The sequence below is a fragment of the Somniosus microcephalus genome, unplaced genomic scaffold, assembly GCF_052327205.1.
Source record: "Somniosus microcephalus isolate GS21.2 unplaced genomic scaffold, FLI_Smic_1.0 unresolved_chr3, whole genome shotgun sequence".
Taxonomy (NCBI): domain Eukaryota; kingdom Metazoa; phylum Chordata; class Chondrichthyes; order Squaliformes; family Somniosidae; genus Somniosus; species Somniosus microcephalus.
Genome location: NW_028225181.1, coordinates 60,508,226 through 60,531,715, shown reverse-complemented (window position 1 = coordinate 60,531,715; position 23,490 = coordinate 60,508,226). Strand labels below are relative to the sequence as shown.

The 23,490-nt window shown below is 53.0% G+C and overlaps 1 long non-coding RNA gene across 1 annotated transcript; it reads left to right on the top strand.

Moving 5' to 3' along the window:
- The first annotated feature begins 7,047 nt into the window (after nt 1–7,047).
- LOC147091598 (uncharacterized) lies at nt 7,048–23,099 on the top strand. Its single transcript, XR_015075151.1, has 4 exons — nt 7,048–7,089; nt 9,588–9,626; nt 15,649–15,819; nt 22,958–23,099. It is a non-coding gene; the product is annotated as an uncharacterized LOC147091598 (long non-coding RNA).
- Nucleotides 23,100–23,490: the final 391 nt, after the last annotated feature.

The following is a 23,490-nucleotide window of genomic DNA, read 5'->3' as shown; positions in this document are numbered from 1 at the left end:
CAGGGGATAGCCCTTGTCTCCAAGTAGCTATCCGGAAAGTTGGGTTGGCGGATTGAAGAGCTGAGGCACAGTAGACTGCCGCAGGATGAACGAGTCATGGCAGCTGCCAGGGAACTTGGCGCAAACATGGATAATGTTCTTCCTGTGGTTACACACCAACTGGACGTTAAGGGAGTGGAAGCCCTTACGGTTCACAAATACAGCTGGGTGGTGATGGGGTGCCCTAATGGCCACATGTGCGCAGTCTACGACGCCCTGCACCCTTGGCGAGGCTGCCAGCTTTGCAAAGCCAACTGCACGCGCAGTTACACTTGCTTCATCCGTGGAGAAGTGGATGTAATTGCGCGCCTTTGCAAAGAGGGCATTGGTAACTTGCATGATGCAAGTGTGTGCGGCCGACTGGGAGATGCCGCTGATGTCTGCAGCTGATCCCTGGAAGGACCCTGAAGCCAAAAAGTTGAGTGCGGTGGTGACTGTGACAGCCACTGGTAAGGGGTGTCCAACCGCTCCTCTGGGCTCCAGGTGTTGGTGCAGCATTGCGCAGATGTCTCCGACAATCTCTCGCGAAAGTCTCAGTCTCAGAAGGCTTTCGATAAGGCTTTCGATAAGGTCCCGACATAAGAGATTGGCGTGCAAAGTTAAAGCACATGGGATTGGGGGTAAGGTACTGTCTTGGATAGAGAACTGGTTGGCAGACAGGAAGCAAAGAGTTGGAATAAACGAGTCTTTTTCTGAGTGGCAGGCAGTGACTAGTGGGGTACCGCAGGGATCGGTCCTTGGACCCCAGCTATTCACAATATATATTAATGATCTAGACGAGGGAACTAGATGTAATATCTCCAAGTCTGCAGATGACACAAAGCTGGGTGGGCGTGTGTGCTGTGAGGAGGATGCCGAGAAACTCCAGTATGATTTGGACAGGTTGGGTGATTGGGCAGATGCAGTATAATGTGGATAAATGCGAGGTTATCCAATTTGGTGGCAAAAACAGGAAGACAGATTATTAACTGAACGGCAATAGATTGGGAAAAGGGGAAGTGCAACGAGACCTGGGTGTCCTTGTGCACCAGTCGCTGAAGATAAGCATGCAGGTGCAGCAGGCGGTTAAGAAGGCAAACGGTATGTTGGCCTTCGTAGCGAGAGGATTCGAGTACAGGAGCAAGGATGTCTTGCTGCAGTTGTACAGGGCCTTGGTGAGACCACACCTTGAGTATTGTGTGCAGTTTTGGTCGCCTTATCTGAGGAAGGATGTTCTTGCCATGGAGGGAGTGCAGCGAAGATTCACCAGAGTGATACCTGGGATGGCAGGAATGACGTATGAAGAGAGATTGAGTCGATTAGGCTTATATTCGCTGGAGTTTAGAAGAATGAGAGGGGATTCTTATGTTCATTAATAAATAGACATTCTTATTATGAACACAGCTAGCTTTTGCTAGTTACTTTATTAAGCCCATGTGGACTAGGTACAGTATCTGTAGAGGCTTCCATCTTGACTGCTGCCTCGCGGGCAGCCCAGCGCCCCACGGGCAATGTAGTCTCAATACACATGCAGCTGGGCAGTGCAGTCCCACACACACAGCCATATACAGCTCCACAGCTCCACCCAGTGTCCACCACAGAATGACATGTCATTGGTCACTACAGGGATCTCATTGAAACTTATAAAATTCTAACAGGACTAGACAGACTAGATGCAGGAAGGATGTTCCCGATGGTCGGGGAGTCCAGAACCAGGGGTCACAGTCTAAAGATAAGGGGTAAGCCATTTAGGACTGAGATGAGGAGGAATTTCTTCACCTAGAGAGTGGTGAACCTGTGGAATTTTCTACCACAGAAAGCAGTTGAGGCCAATTCATTAAATATATTCAAGAAGGAGTTAGATATATTTCTTAAGGCTAAAGGGATCAAGGGATATAGGGAGAAGGCAGGGACAGGGTACTGAATTTGGATGATCAGCCATGATCTCATTGAATGGCGGAGCAGGCTCGAGGGGCCGAATGGCCTACTCCTGCTCCTATCTTCTATGTTTCTATGTAAACAACGTGATGAGGACCAGCTCGTCCGTTTTGGGTGTGGCCCGCGCTGACTCAAATGTCCCAGAACTGCCGGCGCACCCTGAGTGGGACTTCAGTTCCACTGAGTTTAGATGGTGGGTTTTCATTCTATTGACTCAGGACAACGCTGACAGCAATCTGTTTGTTTCACAGGAGATGCGAGCAGCAGCCATTATGGTAATTACTTTAATTTAGAGATTTATTTTCTTCAACCTATATTTCAACTTTGCACGCAGACAGCAAATAAATTTCAGCTGACCTGCCCTTTCCAGATGTTAATATTCCAGCGTTCCACCAGGGCAATCAGGAGAGTCTGTTGTTAAATATGATGAGACACAGGCGACCAGTTTCACCCCACCTTTAGTGTCAGAGGGTAAAAAGTAAATAGCAAGTCTTGTATTTATATCGAACTTCACACGAATTCCAGCCATCTCAAAGCGATCTACAGCCATTACGTAATTTTGAAATGTAGTCACTGTTGTAACGTACGAAATGCAACAGCTAATTTGCAAAGAGACAGCTCCCCAACTGACAGTGCGGTGCTCCCTCAGTACTGCCCCTCCGACAGTGCAGCGCTCACTCAGTACTGCCCCTCCGACAGTGCAGCGTTCCCTCAGTACTGCTCCTCCGACAGTGCAGCACTCCCTCAGTACTGCCCCTCCGACGGTGCGGCACTCCCTCTGTACTGCCCCTCCGACAGTGCCGCACTCGCTCAGCACTGCCCCTCCGACAGTGCAGCACTCCCTCTGTACTGCCCCTCCGACAGTGCAGTGCTCCATCAGTACTGCCCCTCCGAAAGTGCGGCGCTCCCTCAGTACTGCCCCTCCGACCGTGCAGCTCTCCCTCAGTACTGACATTCCGACAGTGCAGCACTCACTCGGTACTGAACCTCCGACAGGGCAGCGCTCCCTCAGTACTGCCCCTCCGACCGTGCAGCTCTCCCTCAGTACTGACCCTCCGACAGTGCAGCACTCCCTCAGTACTGCCCTCCGACAGTGCAGCGCTCCTTCAGTACTGCCCATCCGACAGTGCCGCACTCCCTCACTACTGCCCCGCCGACAGTGCAGCGCTCCCTCAGTACTGCCCCTCCGACAGTGCGGCGCTCCCTCAGTACTGCCCCTCCGACAGTGCAGCACTCCATCGGTACTGAAACTCCGACAGTGCAGCACTCCCTCAGTACTGCCCCTCCGACAGTGCAGCGCTCCCTCAGTACTGCCCATCCGACAGTGCGGCGCTCCCTCAGTACTGCCCCTCTGACAGTACAGCGCTCCCTCAGTACTGCCCCTCCGACAGTGCTGCGCTCCCTCAATACTGCCCCTCCGACTGTGCAGCACTCCCTCAGTGCTGACCCTCCGACAGTGCAGCACTCCCTCAGTACTGACCCTCCGACAGTGCAGCACTGCCGCAGTACTGCCCCTCCGACAGGGCGGCACTCCCTCAGTACTGCCCCTCCGACAGTGCGGCGCTCCCTCAGTAATGCCCCTCCGACAGTGCGGCGCTCCCTCAGTACTGCCCCTCCGACAGTGCAGCACTCCATCGGTACTGAAACTCCGACAGTGCAGCACTCCCTCAGTACTGCCCCTCCGACAGTGCAGCGCTCCCTCAGTACTGCCCATCCGACAGTGCGGCGCTCCCTCAGTACTGCCCCTCTGACAGTGCAGCGCTCCCTCAGTACTGCCCCTCTGACAGTACAGCGCTCCCTCAGTACTGCCCCTCCGACAGTGCTGCGCTCCCTCAATACTGCCCCTCCGACTGTGCAGCACTCCCTCAGTACTGACCCTCCGACAGTGCAGCACTCCCTCAGTACTGACCCTCCGACAGTGCGGCGCTCCCTCAGTAATGCCCCTCCGACAGTGCGGCGCTCCTTCAGTACTGCCCCTCTGACAGTGCGGCGCTCCCTCAATACTGCCCCTCCGACAGTGCAACGCTCCCTCTTTACAGCCCCTCCGACAATGCAGCGCTCCCTCCTTAGAGCCCCTCTGACAGTGCAGCGCTCCCTCAGTACTGACCCTCCGACAGTGCAGCACTCCCTCAGTACAAGGAAAGATAGAGCAAGAATGAAAGCAAGAGATAAAGAAAGAAAGATACAGAATGGGACAAAGAGAAAAAGAGATGGAAAGTGAGAGTGAGCGAATGAAACAGATAGAGGGAGAAAGCAATCGATAGAGAAAGAAATAAGGAAATAAAGAATGTGAGAGAGAGAAGAAAGAAAGAATGGTAGAGATAGAGTGGGAGAGCGAAAAAGAGAGAAGGACAAAAGGAAGAAAGGGAGGAAAAGAAAGAGAAAGTAAAATGAAAGAAGAAAGTTAAAGAGTGAAGAGAGAGAACCATAGAATCAAGGAATGGTTACAGCGCGGAAGGAGGCTATTCGGCCCATCGAACACGTGCCGGCTCTTTGCAAGAGCACTTCCGTGGATAAATGCGAGTTTATCCACTTCGGTGGCAAAAACAGGAAGGCAGATTATTATCTGAACGGCAATAGATTGGGAGAAGGGGAAGTGCAATGAGACCTGGGTGTCCTTGTGCACCAGTTGCTGAAGGTAAGCATGCAGGTGCAGCAGGCGGTTAAGAAGGCAAATGGCATGTTGGCCTTCGTAGTGAGAGGATTTGAGTACAGGAACAAGGATGTCTTGCTGCAGTTGTACAGGGCCTTGGTGAGACCACACCTTGAGCATTGTGTGCAGTTTTGGTCGCCTTATCTGAGGAAGGATGTCCTTGCTATGGAGGGAGTGCAGCGAAGATTCACCAGACTGATACCTGGGATGGCAGGAATGACGTATGAGGAGAGATTGGGTTGATTAGGCTTATATTCGCTGGAGTTTAGAAGAATGAGAGGGGATCTCATTGCAACTTATAAAATTCTAACAGGACTAGACAGACAAGATGCAGGAAGGATGTTCCCGATGGCGGGGGAGTCCAGAACCAGGGGTCACAGTCTAAGGATAAGGGGTAAGCCATTTAGGACTGAGATGAGGAGGAATTTCTTCACCCAGAGAGTGGTGAACCTGTGGAATTCTCTACCACACAAGGCAGTTGAGGCCAATTCATTAAATATATTCAAGAAGGAGTTAGATATATTTCTTAAGGCTAAAGGGATCAAGGGATATGGGGAGAAGGCAGGGACCGGGTACTGAATTTGGATGATCAGCCATGATCTCATTGAATGGCAGAGCAGGCTCGAGGGGCCGAATGGCCGACTCCTGCTCCTATCTTCTATGTTTCTATGTTTCTATGGATCTTCTGCCAATCGCCTTAAATCTGTGTCCTCTGGTTCTCGGCCCTTCCGCCAACGGGAACAGTTTCTCTCTCTCTATCTACTCTGTCCAGAGCCCTCATGATTTTGAACACCTCTATCAAATCTCCTCTTAACCTTCTCTGCTCTACGGAGAACAACCCCAGCTTCTCCAGTCCATCCACGTACCTGAAGTCCCTCCTCCCTGGACCCATTCTTGTGAACCTTTTCCGCACCCTCTCTAAGGCCTTCACATCCTTCCTGAAGTATGATGTCCAATACTCCAGTTGAGGCCGAACCAGAGTTTTATAAAGGCTCATCATACGTTCCTTGCTTTTGTATTCTAGGCCTCTATTTACGAAGCCCAGGATCCTGTATGCATTTTTAACCACTTTCTCAACCTCCCCTGCCACCTTCAATGATTTGTGCACATTTACCCCCAGGTCTCCCTGTTCATGCACCCCCTTTAGAATTGTACCCTTTAGTTTAGATTGCCTCTCCTCGTTCTTCCTACCAAAATGTATCACTTCGCACTTTTCAGCATTAAACTTCATCTGCCGCCTGTCCGCCCATTCCACCAGCCTGTCTATGTCTATTTTGAAGTCCATCACTATCCTCCTCATTGTTCACTATACTTCCAAATTTTGTGTCATCTGCAAATTTTGAAATTGTGCCCTGTACACCCAAGTCCAAGTCATTAATATATATCAAGAAAAGCAGTGGTCCTCGAACCGACCCCTGGGGAACACCACTGTATACCTTCCTCCAGTCCGAAAAACAACCGTTCGCCACTACTCTCTGTTTCCTGTCACTTAGCCAATTTCGTATCCATCCCTCTTATTCCATGGGCGTCAACTTTGCTGGCAAGCCTATTATGTGGCACTTTATCAAACGCCTTTTAGAAATCCATGTACACCACGTCAACTGCATTACCCTTATCAACCCTCTCTGTTACCTCATCCAAAAACTCAATCAAGTTGGCTAAACACCATTTGCCTTTAACAAATCCGTGCTGGCTTTCCTTAATTAATCCACACTTGTCCAAGTGACTATTACGTTTGTCCCAGATTATCGTTTCTAAAACCCCACTCCCGAGGTCAAACTGACTGGCCTGTAGTTGCTGGGTTTGTCCTTACACCCGTTTTTGAACAAGGGTGTAACATTTGCAATTCTCCAGTCCTCTGGTACCACCCCCCGTATCTAAAGGGGATTGGAAGATTATGGCCAGTACCTCTGCAATTTCCAGCTTTACTTCCCTCAGCATCTTAGGATGCATCCCATCTGATCCTGGTGACTTGTCTACTTTAAGTACAGCCAGCCTTTCTAGTACCTCATCTTAATCAATCTTTATCCCATCCAATATCTCCATTACCTCCTCTTTCACTATGACTTTGGCAGCATCTTCTTCCTTGGTGAAGACAGATGGAAAGTACTCAAAGAAAGAGATATAGAGAAAGAAAGAGTGGGGGAGAGAGAGAAAGAAAGAGACATAAAGGGAGAGAAAGAAAGACACAACTAAGCAAAGAAAGAAAGAGAGAAGGGAGATAGAGAGAACGAGAAAGAAAGGGAGAGAGAAAGTGTGAAAGAGAATCAATGAAAGAAAGAGAGAAATAAAGAGAGAGAGGGAAAGAGAGAAAGACAGAGAGAGAAACAGAAAGAGAGAAGGGAAGAAAGCAGGAAGGAAGGAATGCTGTTTGCACAGAGGAGGGGAATGAGGTTGTCTGAGTGTTCTCAGAGCTGACCCGACATGTTCTCTGCACACAGGGAGGGTGGACGAGAGTGGCAGTGGATACGGACCCCTGAGTGAGTATCTGCAATAGTGTGTCAGGAGGCGAGGAGTGGAGGGGGGCAGGACCGGGGGGGGAGGAGGCGGGGGGAGGGGGATTGGGATTGGAGGGTGTGGGTGGAGGGGGATTGGGATTGGAGGGTGTGGGTGGAGGGGGATTGGGATTGGAGGGAGTGGGAGGGGAGGGGGATTGGGATTGGATGGAGTGGAAGGGGAGGGGGATTGGGATTGGAGGTAGTGGGAGGGGAGGGGATTGGGATTGGAGGGTGTGGGAGGGGAGGGGGATTGGGATTGGAGGGTGTGGGAGGGTAGGGGATTGGGATTGGAGGGTGTGGGAGGGGAGGGGGATTGGGATTGGAGGGTGTGGGAGGGGAGGGGGATTGGGTTTGGAGGGAGTGGGAGGAGAGGGGATTGGGATTGGAGGGTGTGGGAGGGGAGGGGGATTGGGATTGGAGGGTGTGGGAGGGGAGGTGGTTTGGGATTGGAGGGAGGGGGGATTGGGATTGGAAGGAGTGGGAGGGGAGGGGGATTGGGATTGGAGGGAGTGGGAGGGGCGGGGGATTGGGATTGGAGGGTGTGGGAGGGGAAGGGATTGGGATTGGAGGGAGTGGGAGGGGCGGGGGATTGGGATTGGAGGGTGTGGGAGGGGAGGTGGATTGGGATTGGAGGGTGTTGGAGGGGGATTGGGATTGGAGGGTGTGGGAGGGGAGGTGGTTTGGGATTGGAGGGAGGGGGGGATTGGGATTGGAAGGAGTGGGAGGGGGATTGGGATTGGAGGGAGTGGGAGGGGAGGGGATTGGGATTGGAGGGTGTTGGAGGGGGATTGGGATTGGAGGGTGTGGGAGGGGAGGTGGTTTGGGATTGGAGGGAGGGGGGGATTGGGATTGGAAGGAGTGGGAGGGGGATTGGGATTGGAGGGAGTGGGAGGGGAGGGGATTGGGATTGGAGGGTGTGGGAGGGGAGGGGATTGGGATTGGAGGGTGTTGGAGGGGGATTGGGATTGGAGGGTGTGGGAGGGGAGGTGGTTTGGGATTGGAGGGAGGGGGGATTGGGATTGGAAGGAGTGGGAGGGGGATTGGGATTGGAGGGAGTGGGAGGGGAGGGGATTGGGATTGGAGGGTGTGGGAGGGGAGGGGATTGGGATTGGAGGGTGTGGGAGGGTAGGGGATTGGGATTGGAGGGTGTGGGAGGGGAGGGGATTGGGATTGGAGGGTGTAGGAGGGGAGGTGGTTTGGGATTGGAGGGAGGGGGGGATTGGGATTGGAAGGAGTGAGAGGGGGAGGGGAATTGGGATTGGAGGGAGAGGGAGGGGAGGTGGATTGGGGTTGGAGGGAGGGGGAGGGGGAGGGGGATTGGGATTGGAGGGAATGGGAGGGGAGGTGGTTTGGGATTGGAGGGTGCGGGAGGGGAGGTGGTTTGGGATTGGAGGAGGGGGGGATTGGGATTGGAGGGAGTGGGAGGGGAGGGGGATTGGGATTGGAGGGTGTGGGAGGGGAAGGGATTGGGATTGGAGGGTGTTGGAGGGGAGGTGGTTTGGGATTGGAGGGAGGGGGGGATTGGGATTGGAGGGAGAGGGAGGGGAGGTGGATTGGGGTTGGAGGGAGGGGGAGGGGGAGGGGGATTGGGATTGGAGGGAATGGGAGGGGAGGTGGATTGGGATTGGAGGGGTGGGGAGGGGGATTGGGATTGGAGGGTGCGGGTGGAGCGGGATTGGGATTGGAGGGTGTAGGAGGGGAGGGGGATTGGGATCGGATGGGACGGGGTGGGGGAGGGGGTTTGGGATTGGACGGGTTGGGGGAGGGGGTTTGGGATTGGATTGGACGGGTGAGGGATGGGGTTTGGGATTGGACGGGATGGGCTGGGGGGCGGTTTGGGATTGGACGGGGTGGGGGAGGGGGTTTGGGATTGGATGGGATGGGGAGGGGGTTTGGGATTGGATGGGATAGGGTGGGGAGGGGTTTGGGATTGGACGGGATGGGGTGGGGGAGGGGGTTTGGGATTGGATGGGATGGGGTGGGGGAGGGGGTTTGGGATTGGATGGGATGGGGAGGGGGTTTGGGATTGGATGGGATGGGGAGGGGGTTTGGGATTGGATGGGATAGGGTGGGGAGGGGTTTGGGATTGGACGGGATGGGGTGGGGGAGGGGGTTTGGGATTGGATGGGATGGGGTGGGGGAGGGGGTTTGGGATTGGATGGGTTGGGGTGGGGGAGGGGGTTTGGGATTGGATGGGATGGGGTGGGGGAGGGGGTTTGGGATTGGATGGGATGGGTTGGGGAGAGGGTTTGGGATTGGACGGGTTTGGCTGGGGGAGGGGGTTTGGGATTGGATGGGATGGGGTGGGGGAGAGGTTTTGGGATTGGATGGGATGGGTTGGGGAGAGGGTTTGGGATTGGACGGGTTTGGCTGGAGGAGGGGGTTTGGGGTTGGATGGGTTGGGCTGGGGGAGGGGGTTTGCGATTGGACAGGAGTCCGGCTACAAACCTTATTAATCCTAGTTATGTTTCACCTCACAGTTTACGGGAACAATCAAAGACAAACCTCAGTGCATGGAGGTAAGTGTCGGAATTGATCCCCACTTCCTGTCCCACACTTGCTCCTTGGGTTCGATGATCATCACATTGCGCCCGAGACAAAACTCAATATTGGTCTCGATTCCTTAGATTTTACTTCACAGATTGAGGCCACTCAGCCCATCGCTCCCTATCCCCTCTCTCTGAAGGAGCCCTCAGTCCCATTCTCTGTCCTGTGCCCATTCAGCCCATCGCTTCCTGTCCCCTCTCTCCGAAGGAGCCCTCAGTCCCATTCTCTGTACTGAGCCCATTCAGCCCATCGCTTCCTATCCCCTCTCTCTGAAGGAGCCCTCAGTCCCATTCTCTGTACTGAGCCCATTCAGCCCATCGCTTCCTATCCCCTCTCTCTGAAGGAGCCCTCAGTCCCATTCTCTGTACTGAGCCCATTCAGCCCATCGCTTCCTATCCCCTCTCTCTGAAGGAGCCGTCAGTCCCATTCTCTGTCCTGTGCCCATTCAGCCCATCGCTCCCTGTCCCCCCTCTCTCTGAAATGCTGGAGATGTAACTGGTTTTAAGTAAGTACAGAGGCAGGGAATGGGAGGTGAGGGCGTAAGGAAGAAAAGGGAAGGTCTGTAGTGGCGGTGGGGGGGGGGGGGCGGGAAGACAGGAGAGATTGAAAGACAAAATGATTTGGACAGGTTGGGTGATTGGGCAGATGCAGTATAATGTGGATAAATGCGAGGTTATCCACTTTGGTGGCAAAAACAGGAAGGCAGATTATTATCTGAACGGCAATAGATTGGGGGAAGGGGAAGTGCTGGAGTTTAGAAGAATGAGAGGGGATCTCATTGAAACTTATAAAATTCTAACAGGACTAGACAGACTAGATGCAGGAAGGATGTTCCCGATGACGGGGGAGTCCAGAACCAGGGGTCACAGTCTAAGGATAAGGGGTAAGCCATTTAGGACTGAGATGAGGAGGAATTTCTTCACCCAGAGAGTGGTGAACCTGTGGAATTCTCTACCACAGAAGGCAGTTGAGGCCAATTCATTAAATATATTCAAGATGGAGTTAGATATATTTCTTAAGGTTAAAGGGATCAAGGGATATGGGGAGAAGGCAGGGACAGGGTACTGAATTTGGATGATCAGCCATGATCTCATTGAATGGCGGAGCGGGCTCGAGGGGCCGAATGGCCTACTCCTGCTCCTATCTTCTATGTTTCGATGTAAAAGGGATGAGGGTGCAAGGCGAAAGGGAGATGGTAGTGGGACTGATGTAAAAGACTACTAACCACTTGGTTTGAGTATAAAACAAGGCTTAAATCAACTGTTTCACAACCATGAGTTTCTAGTTACATCACTGGTTCCTGGTTACAAAAATGTCCTGAACAAGCTGGGCCCACGCCCGAGTATTTATACTCGTTGGACGTCGCCACCAGCTGGCCGCCCAGTGTTATTTCAAGGGCCATTTCTCCATGAATGATAAGACTCATGACAGAGACAAGTTAAGACACAAAAGATGGATCCAGAAAAGGTGTAAATGGGAAGAGCAGCGCCATCAACAGCCGCCGTCCAAAAAAATGGGAGCAGAGGTTATGGTCTGAAATTGTTGAACTCGATGTTGAGTCCTGCAGGCTGTAACGTGCCCAATCGAAAGATGAGGTGCTGTTCCCCGAGCTTACGTTGAGCTTCATTGGAACAGTGCAGGAGGCCGAGGACAGAGAGATCAGAGTGAGATAATTAAAGTGATAGGCGACTGGAAGCTCGGGGTCACGCTTTCTAAAAAAGCCCAGCATTTATTGGCCATCCCTAGTTGCCCCTGGAGAAGGTGGTGGTGAGCCGCCTTCTTGAACCGCTGCAGTCCGTGTGGTGAAGGTGCTCCCACAGTGCTGTTAGGGAGGGAGTTCCAGGATTTTGACCCAGTGACGATGAAGGATCGGCCGATATACTTCACAGTCAGGATGGTGTGTGACTTGGAGGGGAACTTGGAGATGGTGGTGTTCCCATGCGCCTGCTGCCCTTGTCCTTCTAGGTGGAAGAGGTCGCGGGTTTGGGAGGTGCTGCCGAAGGAGCCTTGGCGAGTTGCTGCAGTGCATCTTGTAGATGGTACACACTGCAGCCACGGTGCGCCGGTGGTGGAGGGAGTGAATGTTTAAGGTGGTGGATGGGGTGCCAATCAAGCGGGCTGCTTTGTCCTGGATGGCGTCGAGCTTCTTGAGTGTTGTTGGAGCTGCACTCATCCAGGCAAGTGGAGAGTATTCCATCACACTCCTGACTTGTGTCTTGTCGATGGTGGAAAGGCTTTGGGGAGTCAGGAGGTGAGACACTCGCCGCAGAATACCCAGCCTCTGACCTGCTCTTGTTGCCACAGTATTTATGTGGCTGGCCCAGTTACGTTTCTGGTCAATGGTGACCCCACAGGATGTTGATGGTGGGAGACTGTGTTGCAAAAAGCGATCCCCCATTTTGCATTTTCTCTCCCCGGTGTAGAAGTGAAAGGTCAGTGGGTCAGAGAGCGAGGAGTCCGTCATCTGGTCTGGGGGCTGGACTTGACTCCCAGGTCACTAGAGGGTCAAAGGTCGAGTGGTTTGAACGCAGTTCGCCCCCGTTTTCTCTGTGAGGCCCCAGCGGACAGTGTGAACTCGAAGGCCGGGGCGGGGGGGGGGGGGGTTGACCCTGTGAGATGCTGGAATGTCGGAGCAGTGGAAAGTGCGGGAGAGGCTGCAAGTGTTGACGGCAGCCGTGCAACAAGAGTGGGTCAGAAATCGCTGAGCAGAGATGCGAGCCAACAAAATCCCAGAGAGAAGTCTCACTGGAGCAATCCTTGGGGAAACATAGAAGATAGGAGCAGGAGTAGGCCATTCGGCCCCTCGAGTCTGCTCCGCCATTCAATGAGATCATGGCTGATCATCCAAATTCACTACCCTGTCCCTGCCTTCTCCCCATATCCCTTGATCTCTTTAGCCTTAAGAAATATATCTAACTCCTTCTTGAATATATTTAATGAATTGGCCTCAACTGCCTTCTGTGGTAGAGAATTCCACAGGTTCACCACTCTCTGGGTGAAGAAATTCCTCCTCATCTCTGTCCTAAATGGCTTACCCCTTAGCCTTAGACTGTGACCCCTGGTTCTGGACTCCCCGACCATCGGGAACATCCTTCCTGCATCCAGTCTGTCTAGTCCTGTTTGAATTTTATAAGTTTCAATGAGATCCCCTTTCATTCTTCTAAACTCTAGCGAGTATAAGCCCAATCGACCCAATCTCTCCTCATACGTCATTCCCGCCATCCCAGGTATCAGTCTGGTGAATCTTCGCTGCACTCCCTCCATGGCAAGAACATCCTTCCTCAGATAAGGTGACCAAAACTGCACACAATACTCAAGGTGTGGTCTCACCAAGGCCCTGTACAACTGCAGCAAGACATCCTTGTTCCTGTACTCAAATCCTCTCGCTAAGAAGGCCAACGTACCATTTACCTTCTTAACCGCCTGCTGCACCTGCATGCTTACCTTCAGCAACTGGTGCACAAGGACACCCAGGTCTCGTTGCACTTCCCCTTCTCCCAATCTATTGCCGTTCAGATAATAATCTGCCTTCCTGTTTTTGCCACCAAAGTGGATAAACTCACATTTATCCACGTTATACTGCATCTGCCCAATCACCCAACCTGTCCAAATCATCCTGGAGTTTCTCAGCATCCACCTCACAGCACACACGCCCACCCAGCTTTGTGTCGTCTGCAAACTTGGAGATATTACATCTAGTTCCCTCGTCTGGATCAGTAATATATATGGGGAGTCTCAGTAAAAGACAGGGGGAGGAGTGGGGACGGGCTGCAGGGGTCAATGCACACCCTCCCTTCTGTGCCTTGAGGGGCTGGCCATCCGTTGAAGATGTTCCGATGGAATCAAAAAGGAAAGAGTGAAAGACAGAATGAAAGAAATCAGAAAAAGAAAGACTTGCATTTCTATAGCGCCTTTCACGACCACAGGATGTCCCAAAGCGCTTCACAGCCAATGAAGAACTTTTTGAGGTGTAGTCACCGTTGTAATGTAGGAAACACGGAAGCCAATTTGGGCACAGAAAGACCCACAAACAGCAACGTGATCACGACTAGATAATCTGTCATTTTAGAGATGTTGGTTGTGGGATTAAATATTGGTCCCAGGACCCCAGGGAGAAACTCCATCCTGCTCCTCGGCCAATACTGTCGGTGAGATTTTTCACGTTCACCTCAGAGGGCAAAGTCAGCTTAACATCTCATCCGAAAGAAGGCTCCTCGGACAGTGCAGCACTCCCTCAGTACTGCCCCTCCGACAGTGCAGCACTCCCTCAGTACTGCCCGTCCGATAATGCAGCGCTCCCTCAGTACTGCCCGTCCGATAATGCGGCGCTCCCTCAGTACTGCCCGTCCGATAATGCGGCGCTCCCTCAGTACTGCCCGTCCGATAATGCGGCGCTCCCTCAGTACTGCCCCTCCAACAGTGCAGCGCTCCCTCAGTACTGCCCCTCCAACAGTGCTGCGCTCCCTCAGTACTGCCCCTCCGATAGTGCAGCGCTCCCTCAGTACAGCCCCTCTGACAGTGCAGCGCTCCCTCAGTACTGCCCCTCCGACAGTGCGGCGCTCCCTCAGTACTGCCCCTCCGACAGTGCAGCGCTCCCTCAGTACTGCCCCTCCGATAGTGCAGCGCTCCCTCAGTACAGCCCCTCTGACAGTGCAGTGCTCCCTCAGTACAGCCCCTCCGACAGTGCAGCACTCCCTCAGTACTGTCCCTCCGACAGTGCAGCACTCCCTCAGTACTGTCCCTCCGACAGTGCAGCACTCCCTCAGTACTGCCCCTCCGACAGTGCAGCACTCCCTCAGTACTGCCCCTCCGACAGTGCAGCACTCCCTCAGTACTGTCCCTCCGACAGTGCAGCACTCCCTCAGTACTGCCCCTCCGACAGTGCGGCGCTCCCTCAGTACTGCCCCTCCGACAGTGCAGCGCTCCCTCAGTACTGCCCCTCCGACAGTGCAGCGCTCCCTCAGTACAGCCCCTCTGACAGTGCAGTGCTCCCTCAGTACTGCCCCCTCTGACAGTGCAGCGCTCCCTCAGTACTGCCCCTCCGACAGTGCAGCTCTCCCTCAGTACTGCCCCTCCGACAGTGCAGCGCTCCCTCAGTACTGCCCCTCCGACAGTGCAGCGCTCCCTCAGTACAGCCCCTCTGACAGTGCAGTGCTCCCTCAGTACTGCCCCCTCTGACAGTGCAGCACTCCCTCAGTACAGCCCCTCTGAGTGCAGTGCTCCCTCAGTACTGCCCCTCCGACAGTGCAGCACCCCCTCAGTACTGCCTCTCCAACAGTGCAGCGTTCCCTCATTACTGCCCCTCCGACAATGCAGCACTCCCTCAGTACTGCATCCTCTGACAGTGCAGCGCTCCCTCAGTACTGCCTCTCCGACAGTGCAGCGCTCCCTCAGTACTGCCCCTCCGACAGTGCAGCGCTCCCTCAGTACTGCCTCTCCAACAGTGCAGCGCTCCCTCAGTACTGCCCCTCTGACAGTGCAGGACTCCCTCAGTACTGCCTCTCCAACAGTGCAGCGCTCTCTCAGTACTGCCTCTCCAACAGTGCAGCGCTCCCTCAGTGCTGCCCCTCCAACAGTGCAGCGCTCCCTTAGTATTGCCTCTCCAACAGTGCAGCGCTCCCTCAGTGCTGCCCCTCCGACAGTGCAGCACTCCCTCAGTACTGCCTCTCGAACAGTGCAGTGCTCCCTCAGTACTGCCCCTCCAACAGTGCGGAGCTCCCTCAGTACTGCCCCTCCGACAGTGCAGCGCTCCCTCAGTACTGCCCCTCCAACAGTGCGGAGCTCGCTCAGTACTGCACCTCCGACAGTGCAGCACGCCCTCAGTACTGCCCCTCCGACAGTGCGGAGCTCCCTCAGAACTGCCCCTCCGACAGTGCATCTGTCGGTCTGATTTGGGAGCCTTTCGAGACGGGAGGCCCTGTGGCCGCACAGCCTTCCCTTTAGTGGTCGCTCTCACACTTCCTGTCGGCCTTTCACCTCGGCCTGTGTTTTTAGGACGGACGGACGGCTGCCTGCCCTCCAGGATCACGCTCCGCTGCACCGCCCACTGCGCAGGAAGATTCCGCGGCTGCTGGAGGCAGGAGTGCTGCGGCGATGCCGACTGCCCCCTCGGGAGGAGGTGCTGCCCTGACCAGTACGGCAGGAGCTGCCGATGGAGCTCAAGAGGTTAGTCCTTGATCCGAGAGGCGGGGGATTCGGATTCCCCCGAGCGTTGGGCGGGAGCGCGGATTGGAGGCCTGAGGGACTTTGAATCCAGGGGGGGTATTGGGTCTGGGGGTGGCTCTACCTCTTTGAATCCATGTTAGCGATTCTGTAGTGTATGTGCTTTAAGTCAGAACTACCTTTTACAGCTCCTGTATACTGTAGTACCGGCAGTGACCACACCGGTATATAAGCTGTGCGCATGCCTCTGTACCCCAGTCTAGAGATTACCCTCCTCCAGTAAAGACCTGTTATTTGTTTATGTACAGCATCCGTGTAATTATTTATCCACTGAACCACGGATCTAACAGTGGCGACGAGTGTTGATGCGAATCTACCTGCAACATAAAAAAAAAAAATAGTCGAGTCCAGGAACACGGGCGTCGACCTCGAGCAACCGCCCAGCAGTCAGGCAGAGATCCAACTTCGCTGGGGAGGCTGTGGAGAGCCGGGCTTGGTTCCCCAGCCACAACGAGCAGTAAGAGACCGACGACAGGTCCAGAGCAGACCCTTCCCGAGCAGCGGCGGCTGGAGCCGACCGACGGCAGAGAGAGAGAGCCGGGCAGCGTCGACGGGGTAAGAAAGAGGGTGAAGAGAGCAGGGCGCAGCCGGGGGTTGGTCACCGAGCGGCGTCGAGGAAAAATACTGCAAACCGGAGAGAGAGAGGGTAAGAAACAGCCGGGTTCTAGACTGAGCGGCGTCGACAAATATCAAAAGAAGAACGCGCAGAGCACAGCCAGGGATCACGGGCTGGTCAGGGTCCACGGGGCGAAGCAAGGGGAGATGCCATTGAGCCACGGAGAAGCAGGGAGAGCGTGGGAGGCACCATTGAGCCGCGGAGAAGCAGGGAGAGCGCGGGAGGCGCCATTGAGCCGCGGAGAAGAAGGAAGAGTGCGGGAGACGCCATTTTGCGAAGCCGCAGCGGAGAAGACGGGCGAGCGCGGGAAGGTAGGAAAGCGCGGGAGACGCCATTTTGTGCCAGCGGAGAAGAAGGGGAAGCGCGGGAGGCGCCATTGGTGATAGTTAACGCACAACCAAGGATGCCGAAGAGTGGCAGTATCTCTACGTTCGACAATGAAGTCGAAGATTGGGTGACATATGTGGAACGTATTGAGTTGTACTGCAGGGCGAATGAAGTGCCAGATGCTAATAAAGCACTGGTTCTGTTAAATTCCATGGGTGCAAAAACTTATGGGTTACTGCGAAATCTAATAACCCCAGAGTAGCCGGTAAACAAGGATTTTGAAAGCATAGTAGAAATCCTACAGGACCACTTAAACCCCACACCGCTGCTGATAGCAGAACGATTTAAGTTCCATAAAAGGAACCAACATAAAGACGAAAGCAATGCTGAGTACCTAACAGAACTGCACAAGCTATCGAAATACTGCCAGTTTGGAGCGGGACTAGCAGACACGTTAAGGGACAAGTTTGTGTGTGGGCTACAAAGTGAAGGAACCCAGAAACGGCTTCTATCAGAAAAGGACCTTACGCTGGACAAAGCTTTCAGTATGGCAGTATCACATGAAGCAGCCGCAAGGGGCGCTGCAGAGATACAACGGAGACCACAAGAATATGGCACCAACGAAATGACCTATGGAACAGGGAAGTGCTATCGCTGCGGCAGAACAACACATGACCAGAAAGATTGTTGGTTCAAGGACCAAGTGTGCAGACAGTGTGGGAAAGCAGGACACATAGCAAGAGTCTGCAGGTCTGGGAAGAAAACCAACAGTAAGAAATCTCCACAGGAGAAGTACAAAAAGGTACACCAGGTGATGGACAGTAGTTCAGACGAACAGAAAAGTGACACAGACTTCGGAAGCAAGGAGCTGGGTTGTCTGAAACTACATAATGTAACCGAAATGGAGGATCACCAGACTATCTGGGTTACACTCAAGATAGACGGAGTCCAAGTGGAAATGGAATTGGACACAGGGTCCGCTCCAACAGTCATAAATCAAAGAGACTACAAGCGGCTATTTTCACACATACCCTTGAAAGCTACAGAGATTGTCTTGAAGACGTATACGGGGCAAAAAGTCTACCCCAAAGGAAAAATAAGGGTGAAAGTGACATATAAAGGTCAGGAAATACCTAAAATGGATATATATGTATTGCCAAATGGAGGACCACCACTGCTAGGACGTGGATGGATCCGGAAGATACAATTAGATTGGCATTCCACAAAGGCACTGAAGGTTGAGGCCAAAAAGGATGACGACGTCACACCTGGACGGCTGTCAAAAATGCTAACTGACGCAAAAGAAGTGTTCCAGGAGGGATTAGGAACACTAAAAGGCATAACAGCAAAAATTAAAATAGAGGATAATGCAAGCCCAAAGTTTCTGAAGGCCAGACCAGTGCCTTATGCGATCAGACCAGCGGTTGAAGCAGAGCTGGAAGGGTTGGAACGTTCAGGAGTACTGTCCAAAGTGGACTGGAACGAGTGGGCTACACCCATCGTTCCTGTAATGAAGAGGTCGTTGAGTAATACGCCTGGGGAACCAAAGAAGGTCCGCATCTGTGGGGATTTTAAGGTGACAGTGAACCCAGTCCTTCACACGGTGCAATATCCGCTTCCACGAATTGAGGATATTTTCGCCTCGCTATCTGGTGGTAAATGCTTCACCAAAATTGATCTAGCCCAGGCGTACTTGCAAATGGAGGTAGAAGAAGCTTCGAAACATTACCTTACGATCAACACCCATAAAGGTCTCTATCAACACAACCGGCTGGTGTTTGGAGTAGCCTCGGCTCCGGCTATCTGGCAAAGGGCGATGGATCAGGTCCTGCAAGGGATTCCAGGGACCCAGTGTTATTTGGACGACATCTTGGTCACGGGCGAAAATGACGGTGATCACCTCGCCAACTTGGAGAAGGTGCTCGCCAGATTAAAGGAATATGGGCTACGAGCTAATCGCCACAAGTGCGAGTTTTTCCAGAAACAGATCTCGTATTGCGGCCACGTCATCGATGAAGAGGGGTTACATAAGCCCCCTGACAAGATTGAGGCAGTAGTCAAGGCTCCAGCACTGGAAAATGTGTCACAACTGAGGTCGTTCCTCGGGCTGGTAAACTATTACCACAAGTTCTTACCAAATTTGTCTACGGTATTACACCCGCTGAACACCCTACTGCAAACAGGGGTACCATGGAAGTGGGATGACGAACGTAGACGAGCTTTCCAGAAGTGTAAAGAATTGATCACATCAAAAGAGGTGTTGGCCCATTTCAACCCAGCACTACCAATTCGTTTGGCATGTGATGCATCACCCTACGGCAGTGGAGCGGTGCTGTCGCACAAATTCCCAGACGGGTTGGAGAGGCCAGTAGCCTTTGCATCTCGGTCACTAACCTCAGCCGAGCACAACTACGCCCAGATTGACAGGGAGGCCCTCAGCCTAGTATGGGGAGTAAAAAAATTCAACCACTATCTGCATGGACAGAAGTTCACCTTGCTGACTGACCACCAACCACTTGTCTCCATCTTTAATCCTAAGAAGGGCGTGCCAGTAATGACTGCACAGCAGTTACAAAGATGGTCCCTGTTTCTAGGGGCGAACCAATATGAAATAGAATATAAAGGCACGAGACAGCATGGGAACGCTGATGGGCTATCGCGCCTGCCACTGCCTACTGTGGAGGAAGCAGCAGCAGTGGACGCTATCGAGATATTTTATTCGTCGATAATTGAACGGTTGCCAGTAACAAACGCGGATATAGAGAAGGAGACACGCAATGATCCGACGCTGTCACGGGCATATGAATTGACGGTGAGGGGATGGCCAACACATGGCGACTCACTGTTGCCAGCATTCTCATCCAGAAGAGAACAGCTGTCAGTATGCCAGGGGACAGTGATGTGTGGATCCAGAATGGTGATTCCACCCAAGTTAAGGGAGAGAGTGCTAAATGAGCAACATGAAGGTCATCTGGGGGGAGTGAAAATGAAAAGCCTTGCTAGGACTTGTGTGGTGGCCGGGAATCGATCAACAAATCGAAGACCTAACTAAGAGCTGCTTAGGATGCCAGAAGGTCCAAAATGCACCACCACATGCCCCTCTACACCCATGGGAGTGGCCCTCCTCTCCATGGCAACGGGTGCACATGAATTTCGCTGGTCCATTCATGGACTCAATGTTCTTAATAGCAGTGGATGCTCATTCAAAGTGGCCTGAGGTGATAAAGATGTCTTCAACCACTACAGAGAAAACGATTGCAGTCCTACGGACCATATTTGCCAGAAACGGTTTGCCAGAGCAGATCTGCTCTGATAATGGACCACAGTTTGTGTCCGACGAGTTCCAAAAATTCATGAAAAGGAATGGGGTAAGGCATTACACATCCGCCCCGTATCATCCAGCCACCAATGGATTGGCTGAGAGGTTCGTACAAACCTTTAAGAAGGCGATAAAGGCCATGTGCGACGAGGAAATTCCACTACAGCATAAGATGGACAATTTCTTATTAGCCTACCGAAACGCGACACATGCAGTTACCAACCAGACCCCGGCCATGATGTTCTTTAACCGAAGGTTGAGATCTCGTCTGGACTTGCTCAGACCAAATGTGCGAAGAAATATTGAGGACAAACAATTCCAGCACATCAACGAGAAGCCGACAAGGAGCTTCAATGTAGGGCAACCAGTCTTGGCCCGGGACTATCGAACAGAGAAGTGGCAACCCGGAACGATATGTACGAGGCAGGGGCCATTAATGTACACAGTGGATGTCGGGGAGGACATTGTGAGACGCCACGTCGATCAGATCTTAGCATCACAGGAATGCGTCAACCCCATGTCTCGAGTACCTGGGGATGAACCCGACATACCGGTAGCATCTACTTCAGACCCAGTAGCAGTGGAACCCGATGAACTACCTGATGAAAGGGGTCAGAATCGCCTCTGCACCAAGAACAAGAACCTCCGGAAAGGCGCTATCCCGAAAGGGTCAGGAAGCCGCCCCAAAGACTGAATCTATAGATGGACTTTTGTTATTGAATGTACATGTAAAAATGTAATTGTTATTTGAATATTAAGGGGGTATTATTAATCTAAAAAGGGAGGAATTGTAGTGTATGTGCTTTAAGTCAGAACTACTTTTTACAGCTCCTGTATACTGTAGTACCGGCAGTGACCACACCGGTATATAAGCTGTGCGCATGCCTCTGTACCCCAGTCTAGAGATTACCCTCCTCCAGTAAAGACCTGTTATTTGTTTATGTACAGCATCCGTGTAATTATTTATCCACTGAACCACGGATCCAACAGATTCCCCTTTGACCCTGGGTGTAGCGATTCCCCTTTGACCTCGGGGGTGCCGATTCTCCTTTAACCCCAGGGGTGCCGATTCCCCTTTGACCCCGGGGGTGCCGATTCCCCTTTGACCCCAGGGGTGCCGATTCTCCTTTAACCCCGGGGTGCCGATTCTCCTTTGACTCCAGGATTAGCGATTCCGATTTGACCCCAGGATTTGCGATTCAGTTTTGACCCCAAGATTAGCGATTCCCCTTTGACCCCAGGATTAGTGATTCCCCTTTGACCCCAGGATTAGCGATTCCCCTTTGACCCCAGGATTAGCGATTCCCCTTTGACCCCAGGATTAGCGATTCTCTTTTGACCCCAGGATTAGCGATTCCCCTTTGACCCCAGGATTACCAATTCCCCTTTGACCCCAGGATTAGCGATTCCGATTTGACCCCAGGATTTGCGATTCTGCTTTGACCCCAAGATTAGCGATTCCCCTTTGACCCCAGGATTAGCGATTCCCCTTTGACCCCAGGATTAGCGATTCCCCTTTGACCCCAGGATTAGCGATTCCCCTTTGACCCCAGGATTAGCGATTCCCCTTTGACGCCAGGATTAGTGATTCCCCTTTGACCCCAGGATTAGCGATTCTCCTTTGACCCCAGGATTAGCGATTCTCCTTTGACCCCAGGATTAGCGAGTCCCCTTTGACCCCAGGATTACCGATTCCCCTTTGACCCCAGGATTAGCGATTCCCCTTTGACCCCAGGATTACCGATTCCCCTTTGACCCCAGGATTAGCGATTCTCCTTTGACCCCAGGATTAGCTATTCTCCTTTGACCCCAGGATTACCGATTCCCCTTTGACCCCAGGATTAGCGATTCTCCTTTGATCCCAGGATTAGCGATTCTCCTTTGACCCCAGGATTAGCGATTCCCCTTTGATCCCAGGATTGCCGATTCCCCTTTGACCCCAGGATTAGCGATTCCCCTTTGACCTCAGGATTAGTGATTCCCCTTTGACCCCAGGATTAGCGATTCCCCTTTGACCCCAGGATTAGCGATTCTCCTTTGACCCCAAGATTAGCGATTCTCCTTTGACACCAGGAATACCGATTCCACTTTGACCCCAGGATTAGCGATTCTCCTTTGACCCCAGGATTAGCGATTCTCCTTTGACCCCAGGATTAGCGATTCCCCTTTGACCCCAGGATTACCGATTCCCCTTTGACCCCAGGATTAGCGATTCCCCTTTGACCCCAGTATTACCGATTCCCCTTTGACCCCAGGATTACCGATTCCCCTTTGACCCCAGGATTAGCGATTCTCCTTTGACCCCAGGATTACCGATTCCCCTTTGTCCCCAGAATTAGCGATTCTCCTTTGACCCCAGGATTAGCGATTCTCCTTTGACCCCAGGATTAGCGATTCCCCTTTGACCCCAGGATTAGCGATTCCCCTTTGACCCCAGGATTAGCGATTCCCCTTTGACCCCAGGATTAGCGATTCCCCTTTGATCCCAGGATTACCGATTCCCCTTTGACCCCAGGATTAGCGATTCTCCTTTGACCCCAGGATTACCGATTCCCCTTTGACCCCAGGATTAGCGATTCCCCTTTGACCCCAGGATTAGCGATTCCCCTTTGACCCCAGGATTACCGATTCCCCTTTGACCCCAGGATTACCGATTCCCCTTTGACCCCAGGGTTAGCGATTCCCCTTTGACCCCAGGATTAGCGATTCTCCTTTGACCCCAGGATTAGCGATTCCCCTTTGACCCCAGGATTAGCGATTCTCCTTTGACCCCAGGATTAGCGATTCTCCTTTGACCCCCCCTCACTCCTTTTCCCCAGGTTGGAGGGTAAACAATCTGTCGAGTTTTTGCAAGGCGCCCAGAGGCCGACTACCATTGGAATGCTGGCTGATCCGGTGTCACTACTGGCCCTGCTGAGCCGGGGCGCAGAGCTGCCGGGAACAGTGCGGCGTCGCTGTGAGAAAAAGTGAGTGAGACCCCCGCGTCTGCCACATCACATCCAGGAGACATGCACAGCGGGGGAGGGGGAGAGTCAGCGTGGGAGGGAGAGTCAGCGGAGGAGGGGGAGTCAGCAGGGGAGGGGGAGTGTCAGTGGGTGTCAGGGGAGTGTCAGTGGGGTCGGGAGGGACAATGGGGCTAGGGTAGGGTCTGTGGGGTCAGTGGAGGGTCAATGGGGTCAGGGGATGGTCAGTTTGGTAAGGGGTGGGTCAGTGGGGCTCAGGGGAGGGTAAGTGGGGTCAAGGGAGGAACAGTGGGGTCAGGGGAGGGCCCGTGTGATCAGAGGAGGGTCAGGGGAGGGTCATTGGCGTCAGAGGAGGATCACGGGGTGACAGAGGAGTGTCAGTGGGGTCA